The 10,000-nt window shown below is 55.4% G+C and overlaps 1 pseudogene; it reads left to right on the forward strand.

The window, feature by feature from the left end:
• LOC125448286 (poly(rC)-binding protein 3-like) overlaps positions 1-10,000 on the forward strand; it is a 12,661-nt pseudogene that overhangs the window by 709 nt on the left and 1,952 nt on the right.

Raw genomic sequence — 10,000 nt, forward strand, 5'->3', positions numbered from 1 at the left:
TTCCAGTCTTTTCTGTTTGTATTAAGTTTCAGATTTCCGCATTATTCTGCGGCGTTTATTTGTAATATTCCGTGTAATCTCGTGTGCACGAGAAAGAGGTCTGTCTGTCTTCTCCCCTTTCTGTCCTGGCTCTGGGATGGTTGGGGGTGTTGGAGGCTGGGGGTTGGGCTCTGGGGGGGGGGGGTGGGGGGGGGGCACTGTGGCCTCCGGCGGAAGGAGGAAAGTAGAAAATTGAAACCGTGATGCGGGGGAGGAGGACTTTCTTCACTCAAAGGGAGGGAGGGGTGTGCATTTGGGAAATGTTGACCACTCTGTGAGGGGGCCATAGGGTCACGGGGAATTTCCCAACGGCTCTGCACAGGGATGTGACGCTTGTGTGGAGTGGGGGTGTGCTGGGTGTGGGAACATTGTGGAGGCTGTGTGTCTGAACGGGGCTGACCCCTCACTCTCTGTCATCCACCCCCCCCCCCCCCCCCCCCACCCCCCCCCCCCCCCCCCCCTCACCCTGACAGTCCACAGGAGCGCAGGTGCAAGTGGCTGGAGACATGCTGCCGAACTCGACAGAGAGAGCCATCACCATCGCTGGGACACCTTCGTCCATCATTGAGTGTGCCAAGCAGATCTGTGTGGTCATTCTCGAGGTAGCGGGAAATTTTCAAGTGTGTGGGAGGTGGACGGGGAGGAGTGTGTGTAAGTGAGTGGAGAAATAGAGCCTGCCTGTGACAGCATGGGGGGAGAGAGAGAGAGAGAGCGAGCGCGTGCGTGCGTGTCGAGGTGGGGGCGGGGGGTCAGTGTGACGGAGGGTGTCCGAGGGGAGGGAGAAAGGTTGTGGGTGTGGGAGGGGTCGGGGCAGAGCGAGAGAGAGAGGTTCCCACTCCCGGGTTTCCTGTGCCCTGGTGTTCACCCCCGCAGTGCACTGGAATCCTGGGGTGTATGATTAGAGGGTACTACGGTCCGCTGCCTGACTTGCTGTGTTTCCCTCTCTCTTCAAGCAGTCCTCCCCTAAAGGTATCACTGTCCCCTATCGCCCAAAGCCTGTCTCAGCCCTGTCATCTTTGCTGGTGGCCAGGTAAGATTGGTCAGTTTAAAATAAAAACATGCTTTTATTTTTAACTCCTAATGCCTCATGTGCGTTGCGTTTAACCAGGCAAGGCTTCAACTGCCGAGCATACGCGGAATTTAACGTCGCTGAGTGATTTTGCTCCTGGCTGATCATCGATTCATTTTAATTGACGATTGCTCCTGTTCTGTTTTCTCTTGATCATTCAGGCCTATACCATTCAGGGGCAGTTCGCCATTCCGCATCCCGACGTGAGTGCTCGTTTCTTCAGACTTCTTTCACGCCCCACTCCTCGCTTGCTCCTTCTATCACAGCACGTCTGTCACGCCGTGTCCCCCTTCAGACTCTGCGAGCGGCGTGTCTGTCAGCCTTGTGGGAGGGGGACACTGGGAATATCCTCTGGGAAAAGTGCTGAGGATGGGAGTTGTTACAAGGCTCGGTGAGGGGGGGGGGGGCTTGTTTTTGTGAGAATCGTATTTCCACCCCCACCCCCCCCCCCCCCCCCCCCACTCCACTTTCAGAGGAAGAGACCCCCTTCCAGACCCGGGAGACCCAGAGACAGGTTGGCAAAGCGATACAGTTCTCGGTCATGGTGTGAGCGATTTTGGGGGCTGTACAGAACGTCCGGTGAAGCAGCAGCTGGAGCACTGTGCGCGGTCCTGGTCACCGTGTCTCAGGAAGGACATTATCGCACTGCAGGGGGAGATAGGATGTCGGGGGAATGTGTGGTTAGTGCGGAGGTCATTCACCAGGATGTCGTGCTGGAAGGGAGCGAGGCTGGATGATCTTGGCATCGTTTTCTTTTTGGAGCGGAGGGCTGAGAATGTGGGGGTTGGGTGTGTGCAGGTGGAGAGCAGCTCCTATTTGTAAAGTGTACAGTCGCTGTTGGACACCTGTGTTTGTCCCCGGGCTCTCACGCCCGTTCTGTCTGTGTTTTTGTAACGCCCCTGTGACGTTGCTGTGTTTGCTTTCCACAGCTGACCAAGTTACACCAGCTTGCTATGCAGCAGACTCCGTTTACTCCTGTAGGGCAGACCAGTCCTGGATACTCAGGTCAGTTTCTGCAGCCTGGGGTTGGGGTTGGGTGTGGTGGGGTGATGCCCGGTTACGATCGGGTTGGGTGGTGGCGGTGTGTGTGTGTGTCTGGCTGACAGTATGAATCGAATTCCCTCCGCCACCGACGTTCCCTCTGTCTCGCAGACTCCCCTCCACATCTCTCCCTCCCACCCAGCCTCAACATCTGTGCTGCCTCTCCAACCTTCCCATGCCCGGGGCGCGCGGACTCTTCCCTATTTTTCCACATGTGGGACAGTTGGTTTTCACGTCTCCCTGCGCCCCTCGTCTTGCTTACCCTGTGCCCCCTTCCCTGATCTGCTGACTGTGACTCACTCAGTCTCTCTGTCTGCCTCTCTGGAGCAGGTTTGGATTCCTCACAGACCAGCTCACATGAAATTGCGATTCCAAATGACGTGAGTATTGTCTGGCTGCAACACAGGAGCGGGCGCTGTGGAGTGAGGTGGCGGAGGGGGGGCGCGATGTGGAGTGAGGTGGAGGAGGGGGGGCGCGATGTGGAGTGAGGTGGCGGAGGGGGGCGCGCTGTGGAGTGAGGTGGAGGAGGGGGGGCGCTGTGGAGTGAGGTGGAGGAGGGGGGCGCGCTGTGAGGGAGGTGGCGGAGGGGGGTCGCTGCGGAGGGAGGTGGCGGAGGGGGGTCGCGGCGGAGGGGGTCGCGGCGGAGGGGGGTCGCGGCGGAGGGGGGGTCGCTGTGGAGGGAGGTCGCGGCGGAGGGGGGCTCGCTGTGGAGGGAGGTGGCGGAGGGGGGGGCGCTGTGGAGTGAGGTGGAGGAGGGGGGGCGCTGTGGAGGGGGGTTGCTGTGGAGGGAGGTGGAGGAGGGGTGTCACGGTGGAGTGAGGTGTTGGGGGGGCCGCTGTGGAGTGAGGTGTTGGGGGGGCTGCTGTGGAGTGAGGTGTTGGGGGGGCCGCTGTGGAGTGAGGTGTTGGGGGGGCCGCTGTGGAGTGAGGTGTTGGGGGGGCCGCTGTGGAGTGAGGTGTTGGGGGGGCCGCTGTGGAGTGAGGTGTTGGGGGGGGCCGCTGTGGAGTGAGGTGGTGGGGGGGGTCGCTGTGGAGTGAGGTGGTGGGGGTGACAGGGGATCTGAGCGTGCATTGTTTATGAGCTAATATCTGGGGATGGGGACACGCTGGAACGAGGTAAAAGTTGCTCTCTTCCTCCCCCTCGCCCTTCTCCCCACATCCCCGTGCCCCTGATCTCTGTCTCCTCTGCCCCCCACACACCCCCCTTCCCCCCCACAGTTGATCGGATGCATTATTGGCCGACAGGGCAGTAAGATTAACGAATCCGACAGATGTCTGGGGCACAGATTAAGATCTCGAATCCAGCGGAGGGTTCGACTGATCGACAGATTACCATCACTGGGTCCCCCGCCAACATCAGTCTGGCCCAGTACCTCATCAACGCAAGGTAAGGACCTTTCGGTTTATGTCCACTTAGCCAGGCCCCGCAACGATTGGTCCCTTACGGTGATATTCACTGCAACGCAGTCCAGACTGGGTGGGGGGAGGGGATGGCGAGAAACTGACCGGTCCAAGTGCTCTTTGGTTTGGGGTGGGGGGGGGGTGCATCCGGTCGGAGTGCTCTTTGTGGTGGCGGGGCTGCTGGCCAGCCCAAGGGGTCAGGGATTGGACTGACTGGTCTGAGGGGTCAGTGAGATGGTGGGGAGTGACCAGGTGAGAGGCTCAGACGGGTTGGGGGACTGACCGGTGTGAGAAGGTCGGAGTGAGGGACTGACTGGCGTGCTGGGGTTGGAGCGGGCGTACTGACCAGTGTGGGATGGTCGGGGGTGGGGGCATACTGACTGGTGTCTTTGGGGGTATCGGGAGTGGGGGCGTACTGTCTGGCGTGGGGGACGGGTGTCGGGAGTGGGGGTGCACTGTCCGCTGTGAGGGGGAGTCGGGCGGGGGGGGGGTAGCGCACTGACTGGCGTGGGGCAGGGCGTCAGGGGTGGGTGCGTACTAACCGGCATGGGGGACGGGGTCGGAGGGTGGGAACCAGTCCAAGGGGTCTGGTCCATTTAAGATGAGGTTATGGGGAAGGTGGTGGGGCGCGTAGGGGATGGGAAGAGGGGCTGGTTAATGTTCACCTCAGCCTGGACTGCGTTTATTGAACTGAGTGCATTAAGAGGCGGAGTTTTCAGTCTTAAATACCCGCTTCTCCCTAAACCACACCCTGCCCCCACACAAATCCTCCTGACTCCCCAAACATTTTGCAGTGACCCCAGCTCCGTGTGTGTGTGTGTGTGTGTGTGTGTGTTGAATCATAGAGGGACACTGTGAGTTTAACAGAGCTCATTACTGTGGAAGGGTTATTGGTATCACTGTGTGCGTATGTGTACACACCTGAACTTGCTGTGTGTGTGTGTGTGTGTGTGTGTGTGTGTGTGTGTGTGCGCGCGCGTATGTGTACACACCTGAACTTGCTCTGTGTGTGTGTGTGTGTGTACACACCTGAACTTGCTCTGTGTGTGTGTGTGTACACACCTGACCTTGCTGTGTGTGTACACACCTGACCTTGCTGTGTGTGTGTACACACCTGAGCTTGTGTGGTGTACACACCTGACCTTGCTGTGTGTGTGTGTGTACACACCTGACCTTGCTGTGTGTGTGTGTGTACACACCTGACCTTGCTGTGTGTGTGTGTGTACACACCTGACCTTGCTGTGTGTGTGTGTGTACACACCTGACCTTGCTGTGTGTGTGTGTGTACACACCTGACTTGCTGTGTGTGTGTGTGTACACACCTGACCTTGCTGTGTGTGTGTGTGTACACACCTGACCTTGCTGTGTGTGTGTGTGTACACACCTGACCTTGCTGTGTGTGTGTGTGTGTACACACCTGACCTTGCTGTGTGTGTGTGTGTACACACCTGACCTTGCTGTGTGTGTGTGTGTACACACCTGACCTTGCTGTGTGTGTGTGTGTACACACCGGACCTTGCTGTGTGTGTGTGTGTACACACCGGACCTTGCTGTGTGTGTGTGTGTACAACACACCGGACCTTGCTGTGTGTGTGTGTGTACACACCGGACCTTGCTGTGTGTGTGTGTGTACACACCGGACCTTGTGTGTGTGTGTGTACACACCGGACCTTGCTGTGTGTGTGTGTGTACACACCGGACCTTGCTGTGTGTGTGTGTGTACACACCGGACCTTGCTGTGTGTGTGTGTGTACACACCGGACCTTGCTGTGTGTGTGTGTGTACACACCGGACCTTGCTGTGTGTGTGTGTGTACACACCGGACCTTGCTGTGTGTGTGTGTGTACACACCGGACCTTGCTGTGTGTGTGTGTGTACACACCGGACCTTGCTGTGTGTGTGTGTGTACACACCGGACCTTGCTGTGTGTGTGTGTGTACACACCGGACCTTGCTGTGTGTGTGTGTGTACACACCGGACCTTGCTGTGTGTGTGTGTGTACACACCGGACCTTGCTGTGTGTGTGTGTGTACACACCGGACCTTGCTGTGTGTGTGTGTGTACACACCGGACCTTGCTGTGTGTGTGTGTGTACACACCGGACCTTGCTGTGTGTGTGTGTGTACACACCGGACCTTGCTGTGTGTGTGTGTGTACACACCGGACCTTGCTGTGTGTGTGTGTGTACACACCGGACCTTGCTGTGTGTGTGTGTGTACACACCGGACCTTGCTGTGTGTGTGTGTGTACACACCGGACCTTGCTGTGTGTGTGTGTGTACACACCGGACCTTGCTGTGTGTGTGTGTGTACACACCGGACCTTGCTGTGTGTGTGTGTGTACACACCGGACCTTGCTGTGTGTGTGTGTGTACACACCGGACCTTGCTGTGTGTGTGTGTGTACACACCGGACCTTGCTGTGTGTGTGTGTGTACACACCGGACCTTGCTGTGTGTGTGTGTGTACACACCGGACCTTGCTGTGTGTGTGTGTGTACACACCGGACCTTGCTGTGTGTGTGTGTGTACACACCGGACCTTGCTGTGTGTGTGTACACACCGGACCTTGCTGTGTGTGTGTACACACCGGACCTTGCTGTGTGTGTGTACACACCTGACCTTGCTGTGTGTGTGTACACACCTGACCTTGCTGTGTGTGTGTACACACCTGACCTTGCTGTGTGTGTGTACACACCTGACCTTGCTGTGTGTGTGTACACACCTGACCTTGCTGTGTGTGTGTACACACCTGACCTTGCTGTGTGTGTGTGTGTACACACCTGACCTTGCTGTGTGTGTGTGTGTGTACACACACCTGACCTTGCTGTGTGTGTGTGTGTGTACACACACCTGACCTTGCTGTGTGTGTGTGTGTACACACCTGACCTTGCTGTGTGTGTGTGTGTGTACACACCTGACCTTGCTCTGTGTGTGTGTGTGTGTACAGACCTGACCTTGCTGTGTGTGTGTGTGTGTGTGTGTACAGACCTGACCTTGCTGTGTGTGTGTGTGTGTGTACAGACCTGACCTTGCTGTGTGTGTGTGTGTACACACCTGACCTTGCTCTGTGTGTGTGTGTGTGTGTGTGTGTGTGTGTGTGTGTATACACACCTGACCTTGCTGTGTGTGTGTACACACCTGACCTTGCTCTGTTTGTGTGTGTGTACAGACCTGACCTTGCTGTGTGTGTGTGTGTGTGTACACACCTGACCTTGCTGTGTGTGTGTGTGTGTACACACCTGACCTTGCTCTGTGTGTGTGTGTGTGTACAGACCTGACCTTGCTGTGTGTGTGTGTGTGTGTGTGTGTGTACAGACCTGACCTTGCTGTGTGTGTGTGTGTGTGTGTGTGTGTGTACAGACCTGACCTTGCTGTGTGTGTGTGTGTGTGTACAGACCTGACCTTGCTGTGTGTGTGTGTGTACACACCTGACCTTGCTCTGTGTGTGTGTGTGTGTGTGTGTGTGTATACACACCTGACCTTGCTGTGTGTGTGTACACACCTGACCTTGCGTGTGTGTGTACACACCTGACCTTGCTCTGTTTGTGTGTGTGTGTTGTGTGTGTACAGACCTGACCTTGCTGTGTGTGTGTGTGTGTGTACAGACCTGACCTTGCTGTGTGTGTGTGTGTGTACAGACCTGACCTTGCTGTGTGTGTGTGTGTGTACAGACCTGACCTTGCTGTGTGTGTGTGTGTACACACCTGACCTTGCTGTGTGTGTGTACACACCTGACCTTGCTGTGTGTGTGTGTACACACCTGACCTTGCTGTGTGTGTGTGTACACACCTGACCTTGCTGTGTGTGTGTGTACACACCTGACCTTGCTGTGTGTGTGTGTACACACCTGACCTTGCTGTGTGTGTGTGTACACACCTGACCTTGCTGTGTGTGTGTGTACACACCTGACCTTGCTGTGTGTGTGTGTACACACCTGACCTTGCTGTGTGTGTGTGTACACACCTGACCTTGCTGTGTGTGTGTGTACACACCTGACCTTGCTGTGTGTGTGTGTACACACCTGACCTTGCTGTGTGTGTGTGTACACACCTGACCTTGCTGTGTGTGTGTGTACACACCTGACCTTGCTGTGTGTGTGTGTACACACCTGACCTTGCTGTGTGTGTGTGTGTACACACCTGACCTTGCTGTGTGTGTGTGTACACACCTGACCTTGCTGTGTGTGTGTGTGTACACACCTGACCTTGCTGTGTGTGTGTGTGTACACACCTGACCTTGCTGTGTGTGTGTGTGTACACACCTGACCTTGCTGTGTGTGTGTACACACCTGACCTTGCTGTGTGTGTGTGTACACACCTGACCTTGCTGTGTGTGTGTGTACACACCTGACCTTGCTGTGTGTGTGTGTACACACCTGACCTTGCTGTGTGTGTGTGTACACACCTGACCTTGCTGTGTGTGTGTGTACACACCTGACCTTGCTGTGTGTGTGTGTGTGTACACACCTGACCTTGCTGTGTGTGTGTGTGTACAGACCTGACCTTGCTGTGTGTGTGTGTGTACACACCTGACCTTGCTCTGTGTGTGTGTGTGTGTGTGTGTGTGTGTACAGACCTGACCTTGCTGTGTGTGTGTGTGTACAGACCTGACCTTGCTGTGTGTGTGTGTACACACCTGACCTTGCTCTGTGTGTGTGTGTACAGACCTGACCTTGCTGTGTGTGTACAGACCTGACCTTGCTGTGTGTGTACAGACCTGACCTTGCTGTGTGCGTACAGACCTGACCTTGCTGTGTGTGTACAGACCTGACCTTGCTGTGTGTGTACAGACCTGACCTTGCTGTGTGTGTACAGACCTGTCCTTGCTGTGTGTGTACACACACCTGACCTTTCTCTGTGTGTGTACACACACCTGACCTTTCTCTGTGTGTGTACACACACCTGACCTTTCTCTGTGTGTGTACACACACCTGACCTTTCTCTGTGTGTGTACACACCTGACCTTGCTCTGTGTGTGTGTGTGTATACACACCTGACCTTGCTCTGTGTGTGTGTGTGTATACACACCTGACCTTGCTGTGTGTGTGTACACACCTGACCTTGCTGTGTGTGTGTACACACCTGACCTTGCTGTGTGTGTGTGTACACACCTGACCTTGCTGTGTGTGTACACACACCTGACCTTGCTGTGTGTGTGTGTGGGTGTGTGTGTACAGACCTGACCTTGCTGTGTGTGTGTTTGTGTGTGTGTGTACAGACCTGACCTTGCTGTGTACCTTGCTGTGTGTGTGTTTGTGTGTGTGTGTACAGACCTGACCTTGCTGTGTGTGTGTGTACACACCTGACCTTGCTCTGTGTGTGTGTGTACAGACCTGACCTTGCTGTGTGTGTACAGACCTGACCTTGCTGTGTGTGTACAGACCTGACCTTGCTGTGTGTGTACAGACCTGACCTTGCTGTGTGTGTACAGACCTGACCTTGCTGTGTGTGTACAGACCTGTCCTTGCTGTGTGTGTACAGACCTGACCTTTCTGTGTGTGTACACACACCTGACCTTTCTCTGTGTGTGTACACACACCTGACCTTTCTCTGTGTGTGTACACACCTGACCTTGCTCTGTGTGTGTGTCGTGTGTATACACACCTGACCTTGCTCTGTGTGTGTGTGTGTATACACACCTGACCTTGCCTGTGTGTGTGTACACACCTGACCTTGCTGTGTGTGTGTGTACACAACTGACCTTGCTGTGTGTGTGTACACACCTGACCTTGCTGTGTGTGTGTGTGTGTGAGTGTGTGTACAGACCTGACCTTGCTGTGTGTGTGTTTGTGTGTGTGTGTACAGACCTGACCTTGCTGTGTGTGTGTCGTGTGTATACAGACCTGACCTTGCTGTGTGTGTGTGTACAGACCCTGACCTTGCTGTGTGTGTCGTGTATACACACACCTGACTTGCTGTGTGTACACACCTGACCTTGCTGTGTGTGTGTACACACCTGACCTTGCTGTGTGGTGTGTGTACACACCTGACCTTGCTGTGTGTGTGTGTGTACAGACCTGACCTTGCTGTGTGTGTGTGTGTACAGACCTGACCTTGCTCTGTGTGTGTACAGACCTGACCTTGCTCTGTGTGTGTACACACCTGACCTTGCTGTGTGTGTGTGTACACACCTGACCTTGCTGTGTGTGTGTGTGTGTACACACCTGACCTTGCTGTGTGTGTGTACACAACTGACCTTGCTGTGTGTGTGTGTGTGTGTGTACACAACTGACCTTGCTGTGTGTGTGTGTGTACACACCTGACCTTGCTGTGTGTGTGTGTGTGTACACACCTGACCTTGCTGTGTGTGTGTGTGTACACACCGGACCTTGCTGTGTGTGTGTGTGTACACAACTGACCTTGCCTGTGTGTGTGTACACACCTGACCTTGCTCTGTGTGTGTGTGTGTGTGTGTGTATACACCCCTGACCTTGCTGTGTGTGTGTACACCT

This window comes from Stegostoma tigrinum, unplaced genomic scaffold (genome assembly GCF_030684315.1).
Source record: "Stegostoma tigrinum isolate sSteTig4 unplaced genomic scaffold, sSteTig4.hap1 scaffold_334, whole genome shotgun sequence".
Taxonomy (NCBI): Eukaryota; Metazoa; Chordata; class Chondrichthyes; order Orectolobiformes; family Stegostomatidae; genus Stegostoma; species Stegostoma tigrinum.